The sequence below is a fragment of the Arachis hypogaea genome, chromosome 15, assembly GCF_003086295.3.
Source record: "Arachis hypogaea cultivar Tifrunner chromosome 15, arahy.Tifrunner.gnm2.J5K5, whole genome shotgun sequence".
Lineage (NCBI taxonomy): Eukaryota > Viridiplantae > Streptophyta > Magnoliopsida > Fabales > Fabaceae > Arachis > Arachis hypogaea.
Window position 1 is genome coordinate 98,892,653 of NC_092050.1, and position 9,670 is coordinate 98,902,322.

At 39.0% G+C, this 9,670-nt stretch overlaps 1 non-coding gene across 1 annotated transcript; it reads left to right on the forward strand.

The window, feature by feature from the left end:
- The first annotated feature begins 9,152 nt into the window (after positions 1 to 9,152).
- On the forward strand, positions 9,153 to 9,260 carry LOC112753671 (small nucleolar RNA R71). Its single transcript, XR_003178045.1, has one exon. It is a non-coding gene; the product is annotated as a small nucleolar RNA R71 (small nucleolar RNA).
- The last annotated feature ends 410 nt before the right edge of the window (positions 9,261 to 9,670 follow it).

The following is a 9,670-nucleotide window of genomic DNA, read 5'->3' on the forward strand; positions in this document are numbered from 1 at the left end:
CTACTCATGCCTTTGCCAGCATGCCAATAAATATCTTGCATTTAATTGCCATCACATGCACTTGCTATGTTACCTTTGATGAACTTTTCACATGTAGTCTAGACCATGTGTTAACGACATCATTCTTTACCGTGCATTGATTACCACCCATAATATTCGCTCCCTTGCTCGAACCCTTAACTTTACATGTTACTTACCTTTTCCTTTTTCAGGATGGCCACCAAAAAAGGAAAGGAGAAAGCTACTCCCAAACCACCAGCAAGGAGGGGAACAAAAAGAGCACTAGTGGAAGAGCCATCTTCAATAGCAGTGAAACCCTCAACAAAGCGAATGAAGAGGATCATCAAGGTCGATGAAAAAGAAAAAGCCTTCCCAGCAAAGGACACTGCGCGGTTCACTAACCGCTACTGTGAGCAGATGTTCCCCATCCTGGCAGTAAGGAACTATAACAATGAGCACCTTCTCGTCCTCCCAACCCGCATTGCTGAAATTGTTGAGCCCCGCATTGAGAAGAGACAATGGGGATTCCTACGGGGACAGCCACGGCAGGTCAATCTTTTATGGGTAGTAGAGTTCTACTCAAATTTTCACATGCCAATAATGCAGTCTGTCTATGTCCGTCAGAAGCAAGTCCCCATAACTGAAGAGGCCATTTAAAAAGCCTTAGATCTTCCCCCTGCTCCAGAAGGATTTGACGCATTCCAAGAAGAATCACTCAAGCGCCAGACATACCAATTTGACTGGGACGCTGTTCTCAGAGTTATCGCACAACCTGGCAGCCTATGTATCTACGAATACCATCGTTCCCGACCTAAGGGCATATTGGCTTTAGCACTTACTTTGGAAGCTCGAGTATGGGCACAAATTATGTCTCATTACGACTTTCCGAGCACTCACGAGTCCTCCCTCACTGCAGACATGGCTGTTTTACTTTGGTTTATCCTTACAGACCAGCACCTCAACTTACCAAGACACATTCGAAATGCTATGGGATACGTACAAATTGCGGGCAACTTACCTTTCTCCACCTTGGTTTCAGATCTAGTCTCAGTAGCTGGAGTCTCTTATAAATCTGGGGATACCAAATCCATGCTTCCACAGGATGATCAATACGTCCCTAACGGGAAGTATATCAAACCTCCAGCAACAACTATCAACCGGAGCACAGAACCAGCAGAAGATACCCCTTCTTCTTCCACACCACAAGAACCTTCAACAAATCAACTGCTCAACCAGATACTTGAGTGGCTAGACCGGCTTGACCAGAAAGAAAAGCAAAGAGAGCACCGTAGCAAGCGCAGATTTACATACCTCAAGGAGCTGATTGTTGGAAGCCAACCATCTAGAGAAGACCCAGACACCCCAGACTCCACTTCATCTACCAGCACAGGGAGCCATGACGGTCCCGATGGTAGAGATACTGCTACCAGCCCCCCTTTGTTCCTGACAGATGGCACCGAGGACGGTGTAAAGCCTTAAGTGTGGGGAGGTCGGTCAGTACCTGACTTCCAGAGGTAATTTCTTTTCCTTAAAACACCAATAAAATAGGATATTTAGTTAATTTTTCTTTTGTTTAGGATAGAATAGATTGCACAGTAATAGGTTAATTGTATGCATGTTCTACTTGATTGAAAAATAATAAGTTTCTTCTAAGACCCTATTTTTGAAAAATTTCACTAATTTAAAATAAATCTTTTGTGTTAAACTTGTTAGAAGTTGTATTTGGAACATAGTTTAAAAAGCTAAGAACACATAACCCGTGAGATTTTGAGCTTAATTACATGGTTACATTATTTAACCATAAATATTTTATTCTTGTGTGTTCACTTCTCTATGATTGTAATCTTTATTTTGTTTCATCCTATATTTCCAATGCTTAATGTATTTATATGCATGCATATGATTGAGGCCATTGATTGTTTAGCTCACTTATCCCAAATAAGCCTACCCTTTCAATTACCTTTGTTAGCCACTTTGAGCCTTTTTATCCGATTTGTTCTATATTTTACTACATTACTAGCCTTAAGTGGAAAAACAATTAAATATTCCAATTGAATCTTTGGTTAGCTTAAGATAGAAATTGTGTGTTAATTAAGTATGGGAGAATTGTGGGGACATGGGTTAATAAGGGAATGTGTCATGATAAAATAATGGGAATTTGGGTACCTACTCAAGTAAAAACTAGAAAAATTTAAAATCCATGTGCATTGATAAGCTATGTTTATTTTTCAAGTAAAAACAAATTCAAAAATATTTATTTAAATAAATAAGGGGACAAAATTACCCCAATTCTAAATTAAGTTAAGTTCAAAAGATCAATGCATATGTGATAAAAATTTAAGGAAAAGTTAACACATGAGTATGTAATGTGAAAAGTGAGAATTATGGGTAGCTAGGGATGAATTAGAATTATGTAGAGTATATGTATGTTAGGTGAAAGCTTAGGTTAATTAAAGATTCAATTTATAACTCACTTAGCCATATATATACACCCTTACCCTTACCTTAGCCCCATTACAACCTTGAAAAAACCTCATGATGTTGCATTGGTACATTAAATATTGTTAATTGGTTAGGTGAAAAACAAAGTTTAGAAAGCATGATTAGAGAAGAAAAGAGTGATTACCCTATATACTTGAGAGACTAGAGTGCACATACACCATCAGTGAGGGTTCAATGTTTAATTCTATGTTCCCTGCTTTCATGAGCTGTCTTCTTACAATGTTACCTGTTTTTACTATATAATTTGAATTAGTGAAATCTAATATATATTTGTCTTGATGAGCTTATTTATTTTAACAAAGTAGACAAGAATTATATAGTTGCATTCATATATATATGTTGCATTGCATTGCATGAGTTTTACATTTCCCTACTCATTCATTTTATCTCCTTAGACTAAGCATGAGGACATGCTAATGTTTAAGTGTGGGGAGGTTGATAAACCATTATTTTATGATTTATATTGTGTTTAATTGAGTGGTTTTATCAAGTCTTTACCCACTTATCAAGAATCATATAGTTGCATTCATATATATATGTTGCATTGCATTGCATGAGTTTTACATTTTCCTACTCATTCATTTTATCTCCTTAGACTAAGCATGAGGACATGCTAATGTTTAAGTGTGGGGAGGTTGATAAACCATTATTTTATGATTTATATTGTGTTTAATTGAGTGGTTTTATCAAGTCTTTACCCACTTATTCATATGATTAGCATGATATTATAATTCCTTCCCAAAATTACTCCATGGTTGAAAACTTGCTTCCTAGAGATCTTTTAACTATGTATTTTAATTCTCCTTTATCCCATTCGATGTCGTGATCTGTGTGTTAAGTGTTTCAGGCTTCATAGGGCAGGAATGGCTTAGAGAAAGGAGAGGAAGCATGCAAAAATGGAAGGAACACAAGAAACCAAGGAGATAACCAGCAAACACTGACGCGAGCGCATGGCTCACGCGAACGCACAAAATGAAGAAGTCACAGCGACGCGGACGCGTGCCTGACGCAAACGCGTGGATTGGAGTCTGCACGAATGATGCGAATGCGTGGATGATGCGAACGCGTGACAAGAAAAATCGCTGAATGACGCGAACGCGTGGACGACGCGTACGCGTGACCTGCGCGATCTGCAAAAATAACAGAATACGCTAGGGGCGATTTCGGGCCACGTTTTGACCCAGTTTTCGGCCCAGAAACACAAACTAAAGCTAGGGAACATGCAGAGACTCATCACGCATCCACACACATTCAAATATATCGATATTAGGATTACTTTCAGTTTTAGATCTGATAGATTTGCATTACATTCATAGTTTATACTTTTGCTTGGATTTTGGATGCTGAGAGTCATTACCTCCATTGAAGACATTACTTTAGTTTGTTTCCTTATTCCTTTACTTTTATTCATTGCTCATTGACCCTATTCAATTAAGTATGTTGCATTTTGAATTTATCAATATAAAGACTTATTTTTATTTTTAATTAATTTTAATTCTCTGTTTTATTGTATTTAATTATGTCTTCTTATATTTTTATGATTATTAATTCCATGTCAATGGAGTAGATTCTCCACTTGACATGGGGGTTGATTAGGAGGAGACACTTGAGTTAGAATGCTCAAGTGCTTAGTTAAATTGGACGTTGTAGGCTAATTCTGTATCTGCTAACGCTGGATCTTCCCAAGGGAGAGGACTAGGATTTGCGGGTAAGAGTTAGTTCACTCACTATACTTCCCCTTATTTAGTAAGGGTAAACCAAGTGGAAATAACAACCTCTTTACACTACACTTGAGAAGATTCCAACAAGGATAGATCTTCCAATTAATTATTCCCTCAGTCAAGGCCTTTTATTTAGAATATCAATAATTATTCTTAGTTTATTTTTATTGCTTTAATTTACAATCACTTTTAATTACTCATTATTCAACTCAAACTTTCTGGAAATTTTCTGATTGATAAATTAGCACTCTTTCCTGCAAACTCGTTGGGAGACGACCTGGGACACATACTCCCAGTATTTTTATTTCTAAAATTTGTGACAACCCTTTTTTTAAATTGGTGAGGTAGATCTTAGCTGGTTAAGAGATGTGCAACGCTATTCTCTTATTTGGAATCTCTTAATTAGTTAACTTCTGCCACGCATCACCTTCTTCAAAGCTTCTTGGTGCCATCTTGAGGTCATGTTTTTCCTTTGCCTTTTCCTTGTACATTTTGGCATTTTCATAGGCTTGGGATCTGAATTCTTCCAATTCTTGTAATTGCAAGAGCCTCCTTTCACCAGCGGCTTGGCTATCAAAATTCAACAACTTGAGAGCCCAGAAAGTTTTGTGTTCAAGCTCTAATGGCAGGTGACAAGCCTTACCATACACCAGTTGATATGGAGACATCCCAATTGGTGTCTTAAAGGCTGTCCTGTATGCCCAAAGAGCATCATCCAGCTTCTTCAACCAGTCTTTTCTTGAAGCTCCCACTGTCTTTTCCAGAATTCTTTTTAGCTCTCTGTTGGATACTTCTGTCTGACCACTTGTTTGGGGGTGATAGGGTGTGGCAACCTTGTGCTTCACCCCATATCTCAGGAGGAGGGTCTCTAGTGGCCTGTTGCAAAAATGACTTCCTCCATCACTGATGAGTGCTCTAGGAACTCCAAACCGACTAAAGATATTCTTTCTCAGGAAATTCAAGACCACCTTTTTGTCATTTGTAGGGGTCGCAATAGCCTCCACCCATTTGGATACATAGTCCACTACCACCAGAATGTAGTTGTTTGAGTATAAGTTGGGAATGGTCCCGTGAAATCAATCCCCATACGTCAAACAACTCAAGTTCTAAGATAAATTGCTGTGGCATCTCATTTTTCTTGGGCAGATTTCCAGCCCGCTGACATTCATTACAGTTCTTCACTAGCTCTGGTGCATCTTTAAAGATGGTGGGCCAAAAGAACCCGTACTGCAAAACTTTTGTTGCGGTTCTTTCTCCTCTAAAATGCCCTCCATAGCAAGAACCATGACAGTTCCATAAAACTTCCCTTCCTTCCTCCTCTGAAATACATCTTCTGAGTAATCCATTCGAGCATTTTTTGAATAAGTATGGCTCATCCCAAATAAAATACTTTGCATCATTGATGAGTTTCCTCTTTTGATGCTTGTTGATCGTTGAAGGCACCTCCTCAGTAGCCTTAAAATTAGCAATGTTTGCGAACCAGGGTGCCTTGTGAACCAGCATTAATTTCTCATCAGGGAAGAATTCATTGACACTTGATTTGTGGGTGCTATCTTTTTCACAGGGAATTCTGGACAAATGATCTGTTACTTTGTTTTCCACTCCTTTTTTTATCTTTAATCTCAATGTTGAATTCCTGCAATAGCAAAATCCACCTTATCAATCTTGTTTTTGACTCTTGTTTTGCAAGTAAATATTTTAGTGCTGCATGATCAGTGAATACAATAACTTTAGATCCAATGAGATATGATCTAATCTTGTCAAATGCAAACACTATTGCCAGTAGTTCTTTCTCAATAGTGGTATAATTCCTTTGAGTTTCATTCAAAACCTTGCTGGCATAATATATAACATGCACTAAATTACCTTTTCTCTGCCTCAGCACTGCCCCAATGGCAAAGACTAATGCATCACACATCAGTTCAAAAGGCAAATTCCAATCAGGTGGGCAATAATAGGTGCTGAGGAAAGTTCTCTTTTCAGTGTTTCCAATGCTATTGTGCATTTTTGATCAAACACAAAAGGTGTATCAGAAAATAATAGGTTGCTCAAAGGCTTTGCAATTTTGGAAAAATCTCTGATAAACCTTCTATAGAAACCAGAATGGCCTAATAAACTCCTAATTGCCTTGACATTACTAGGTGGAGGTGATTTCTCAATTACTTCCACCTTAGCTTTGTCTACTTTTATGCCTTTTTCTGAAATTTTATGGCCAAGAACAATCCCTTCTATCACCATAAAGTGGTATTTCTCCCAGTTTAGAACTAGGTTTGTCTCTTGGCACCTTTTTAAAACTAATGCAAGATGATTTAGGCAATTGGTGAAGGAATCTCCAAAAACTGAGAAATCATTCATGAAGACTTCAATGAACTTTTCAATCATGTCTAAGAAAATAGACAACATGCATCTTTGAAAAGTTGCAGGAGCATTGCACAATCCAAAAGGCATGCACCTGTAAGCAAAAACTTCATATGGACAGGTAAATGAGGTTTCCTCTTGATCTCTAGGGTCAACCACTATTTGATTGTATCCCGAGTATCCATCAAGAAAATAGTAATATGCATGCCCTGCCAATCTCTCTAGCATCTGATCCATGAAAGGGAGTGGAAAATGATCTTTTCTAGTTACCTCATTTAGTTTTCTATAGTCAACGCACATCCTCCAGCTTGTTACTGCTTTTGTGGGGATGAGTTCGTTCTTCTCATTGGGTACAACTGTGATCCTTCCTTTCTTTGGAACCACATGGACAGGGCTCACCCATGGGCTGTCTGAAATAGGATAAACTACTCCTGCCTGCCATAGCTTCATAACATCTTTTTAGACCACTTCTTTCATGAAAGGATTCAATTTTCTTTGGTCTTGAATGGAGGGTTTGGCATCATCTTCCAGCAAGATCTTGTGCATGCATATGGATGAGCTTATCCCTTTTAAGTCAGCAAGGGTCCATCCAATGGCATCTCGGTGCTTTTGCAGCACCTTGATTAATTCCTCTTCCTGTTCTTGACTAATGGCAAAATTGATGATCACTGGCTAACTTCCATCACTTCCCAAGTATGCATACTTGAGAGTAGGAGGCAGTGCTTTCAGCTCTAGTTTGGGTGCTTCTTTCTCCTTTTTCCTATCCTCTGATGTGCTTGGAATAGACACCTCAGCTGAATTGACATCAGCAACCTCAACATTTAACATGGAATCACCCTCTGTCACTCCTTCAAGTGCTTCTTCAAAGGTTTCTTGCACCACAGTTTCCACTGCATCTAGCCTCATACACTCTCCTAGTGACTCTGGTGGATAGCTCATGGCCTTGAATACATTGAATACCATTCTCTTATCATGTAGCCTAAGGGTAAGTTCACCCTTTTGGACATCAATGATGGCTCCAGCAGTAGCTAAAAATGGCCTCCCCAAAATTATTGAAGCCTTAGCTTCTTCCTCCATATCCAATACCACAAAGTCAGCAGGGAAGATGAAGTCTCCTACTTTCACTAACAAATCTTCTACTATTCCATGAGAAAATTTGAATGACCGATCTGCCAATTGGAGGGCCATTCTTGTTGGTTTGGCTTCCTCAATCTTCATTCTTTTCATCATAGTTAAGGACATCAAATTTATACTAGCTCCCAAGTCACATAAAGCTTTTTCAACTGTTATTTCCCCTATGATGCAGGGAATTCGGAAGCTTTCTGGGTCCTTCAATTTTTGAGGTAGCTTGTGTTGGATGATAGCACTACATTTCTCAGTTAATACCACAGTTTCATCATTCCTCCAGCTTCTCTTCTTGGTCATTAATTTCTTCAAAAACTTAGCATAGAGTGGCATTTGCTCTAGTACTTCAGCAAAGGGAATGTTGATCTGAAGTTTCTTGAAGATCCCCAAAAATTTGGAGAATTGGTTGTCCTTTACATTCTTCATTAGGCGCTGAGGGTAAGGAGCCTTTAGGACATATGGCCTTAGAACTTCTTTCTCTTCTGATGGGTTGGGAGCAGGTATTTGTGCTTCTTCCATGGCATTTGAACTGCCCTCTGCCATCTTTTCTTGAGTCTCTCTTGAAGTTTCTTTCAATTTCTTTCTTCTTCTGAGGGTAATAGCTTTGCATTCCTCTCTTAAAGTTGTCCTAGTGGCATTACCTGAACTGTGGCCAGGAGCTTACTTGGACAAGTATCCAATTTGTGCTTCAAGTTTCTGAGTGGTAGCATCTTGATTTTGCAGATTGGATATTACTTCCTCCTTGAATTTCTTCATGTCTTTAAACTCCTTGCAAAGGTTTGCAAGCATAGCTTCCATTTTGGCCATTCTGTCATCATCATATGGTGATGGTAGGTTGAAATTAGGGTGTTGAGAATGGTTATTGTGGTTTTGATATGGTGGTTGTGAATAAGTGCTTTGTGTGGTCTGGTATGGTTTTTGGTTGGAGTTTTGGTGAGTAGAGTTGTTATACTGGTTTGGATTATGGGGTCTGTGGTCTTGGCCATGGTTTTGTTGGTTCCCCCACCTAAAGTTTGGGTGGTTCCTCCAACCAGAGTTATAAGTTTTAGAATATGGATCATGAGCTTCCCTAGATGAATTTCCAAGGTAATTAGCTTCCTCCCAGTTAACTCCTTCTTCTGTGTCTAACTTTCCTTGAGGTGATGGTTGAGTGTGGATAGCTGCAGCCTGATTCTTCTCCATTTTCTTGGTCAATTCAGCCAGTTGCTTGGTTATCATCTTATTATGGGCCAGGATTGCATCCATATGGTTTAATTCCAGGACTCCCCTGTTGTTGCTTCTGTCTGAGGCATAAAAATACTCATTGTCAGCCACTGTCTCTATAACATCAATGGCTTCTTCAATGGTCTTCTTCTTGTTAAGGGAACCTTCAGATGAGTGGTCTACAGCTTTCTTTGACTCACAATTCAGCCCTTCATAAAAGATATGAAGTTGCACCCACTCATTAAACATATCAGGGGGGCACTTTCTTGTCAAATCTTTGAATCTCTCCCAAGCTTCATAAATAATCTCACCATTCTGCTGTCTAAATGTCTATACTTCAGTTCTCAGCCTGTTTACTTTTTGTGGAGAGTAGAACCTTGTTAAGAATCTATTCACTACATCCTCCCAGGTTGTCAAGCTTTCCTTGGAAAATGATTCTAGCCATTTTGATGCTTTGTCCCTCAAAGAAAATGGAAACAGTAGCAATCTATAGGTGTCAGGATGAACACCATTAGATTTAACTGTGTCACATATCCTTTGGAATTTAGTGAGATGCTCATTAGGGTCCTCTTGGGCACTTCTTCCAAAAGAACAGTTGTTTTGCACAAGAGTTATGAGTTGAGGCTTCAATTCAAAATTATTAGCATGGATAGTTGGCTTTTGAATGCTGCTACCACAGTTTCCTGGGTTTGGATTGATGTAGGATCCCATAACTCTCCTCTCTTGTCCAGCAGGGTTGGCTGCACCTCTTCTGGCATGAT